Source organism: Myotis brandtii, unplaced genomic scaffold (assembly GCF_000412655.1).
Source record: "Myotis brandtii unplaced genomic scaffold, ASM41265v1 scaffold675, whole genome shotgun sequence".
NCBI classification, from domain to species: Eukaryota; Metazoa; Chordata; class Mammalia; order Chiroptera; family Vespertilionidae; genus Myotis; species Myotis brandtii.
The window spans coordinates 97602-100088 of NW_005370635.1; the positions used below are offsets into that span (position 1 = coordinate 97602).

Below are 2487 nucleotides of genomic sequence, written 5' to 3' on the forward strand. Positions count from 1 at the left end.
GGGCGGAGGGCCCCCCCCACCAGTGCACAAATTTTTGTGCACCGGGCCTCTAGTTTAATATAAGCCTTGGAAGCATGGTAACTCCATTCCCCACTATACTAATGAAAAAATCCTCCTACATGTTGAACAGGACCTGAAAGAATAAAGGTAATGGCTTGAAAATGGAACATCAAGGATCCTCAAGTGTGGCAGGCGGCCCTGAAGATGACTCCTAAGGACCTCCAACTCCTGGTATTCTCACTGTATAACCCTCCCCCAGAGAGCGGGCTTGAGTTATGGACTAACTTCCGTGATCAAACTAGGGCAGTGGTATATCACTTCCAAGATTAAGTTACAAAATGACGAAGGGGCCATCTCTTCCTCCCGACAGAGGTTAGCTCACCCGGACCCACTTGGCAAAGAGCTGGATTGAGCTTAGAAGCGAGTCTTCCTGGAGCTGAGCCTGGGGAGGACTGCAGCCCAGCCGACACCATGACCACGACCTTGTCCTAAGGAAGAGCACCCAGAGTCCTGCTACACATAAAATATGAGCTAAAAATATTCGTTGTTTTAAACAAGTATCTTGTTATGCAGCGAAGGTAACTACAGATTCACTATCTGAATATCGGGCACTGACAAAACTACTGGCCATTAGTGGGCATTATTGCATGGTCACTCAAGTAGGCAGCAAGACAAAACCTATTTCTTATTTCTTCTCGGGCCAAATACAAAACAAGAATTCTCGTGATTTAAATGGCACACGAGTCATGGATTTCTTTTTAATAGAAGTAGCTTGCTTTAAACTGCAACCTGACTTCCACTATTTTAAGTATTCTAAGTATTCTCCCCCAAATATTCTGCAAGGCTGGTTCCTATTCAATAGTCATGAAAATACCACCTCTTCCGTGGCCTTTCCTGACTAGCCATTCAGAAGGAGCCACTAGATTTAAAAAAAAAAAAAGAAAGAAAGAAAAAAGCAAAAGCTGTGTGTAGTACATTTACCCAATGGAATACTAGGCCATTCAGAAGGAGCCACCAGATTTAAAAAAAAAAAAAAAAGAAAAAAGAAAAAGCTGTGTGTAGTACATTTACCCAATGGAATACTACTACCCCGCGGTAAACAAAAGGAGGACATCTTACTACCCTTTGCAACAGCCTGGACGGATCTGGAGAGCATTATGCTAAGTGAAATAAGCCAGAGAAAGAGACACATGATCTCACTCCTGTGTGAAACATGATGAACAAAATAAAACTAACAAACAAAATAGAAACAGACTCACAGGAACAGGCTGACAGCTGTCGGAGGGGAGGGGACTTGAGGGGCTGGGTGAAAAGGTGAAGGGAATCAGTGGTTCTCAACCTTCTGGCCCTTTAAATACAGTTCCTCATGTTGTGACCCAACCATAAAATTATGTTCGTTGCTACTTCATAACTGTAATGTTGCTACTGTTATGAATCGTAATGTAAATACCTGATATGCAGGATGGTCTTAGGCGACCCCTGTGAAAGGGTCGTTCGACCGCCAAAGGGGTCGCGACCCACAGGTTGAGAACCGCTGGATTAAACAAACAAACGAAAACTCCTGGACAAGGACCACCGTAGGTGATTACTGAGGGAAAGGGGTGGTGTGTGTGTGTGTGTGTGTGTGTGTCGGGGGGCAGGGAGGAGGGGACGCAGAAGAGGGTAAAGAGGTGATAAGCGGTGATGGAAGGAGGCGTGCCTTGGGGTGGTGAATACCAGTACAATATACAGACGATGTGTTATAGCATTGTACACCTGAAACCTATGTCACTTTATTAACCAATGTCGCCCCAATAAACTCAATCGAAAGACAATTTTAAAAAAAAAGAGCTACTAGCCACCCCTTCGTAATCACACCCCCCTCACTGTCCACATTGACTTATCGCCACTTCATTCCGCAGCTCGCCCGTCTCCCGGCACCAGAATCCTCCCCGCGATACCGTTCACCTGTCACCTCTGTTGTTAATGCCTCGGCCGGGGCACAACACGCAGCGGGAAGACGTGTGCACTGAATGGGAATGGAAAGCAAAAGGGTCCAGGGCAGCGGTTCTCAACCTGTGGGTCGCGACCCCTTTGGCGGTAGAACGACCCTTTCACAGGGGTCGCCTAAGACCATCCTGCATATCAGATATTTACATTACGATTCATAACAGCAACATTACAATTATGAAGTAGCAACGAAAATAATTTTATGGTTGGGTCACAGCATGAGGAACTGTATTTAAAGGGCCAGAAGGTTGTTGAGAACCAGTTCAGAGAAATGCCCCGGGGACGTGGAGAGTGCGGTCAGTCCCAGCAGAGACCAACAAGCCCGGTCTCAGAAGCCAGAGGAGTAACGAAATCACAGGAGGCAGGAGGGGGGCGTGAGAGCCCAGGCCCGGCGGGACGAGTGTCGACCCGGGGAGAGGGACAGGAGGGGCGGCCCTGAGAGTACTTTACCCGCGTCTCCCCCGGGCACCGAGGGGGGCAGCGTGAGGGTGAACACTG

At 47.6% G+C, this 2487-nt stretch overlaps 1 protein-coding gene across 1 annotated transcript in view; it reads right to left on the reverse strand.

Moving 5' to 3' along the window:
- TMEM260 (transmembrane protein 260) overlaps positions 1 to 2481 on the reverse strand; it is a 58147-nt gene extending 55666 nt beyond the window's left edge. Inside the window, exon 1 of the mRNA XM_014529267.1 lies at positions 2440 to 2481. The gene's annotated coding sequence lies outside the window, so the exon portion shown is untranslated. The remainder of the gene's footprint in view (positions 1 to 2439) is intronic.
- Positions 2482 to 2487: the final 6 nt, after the last annotated feature.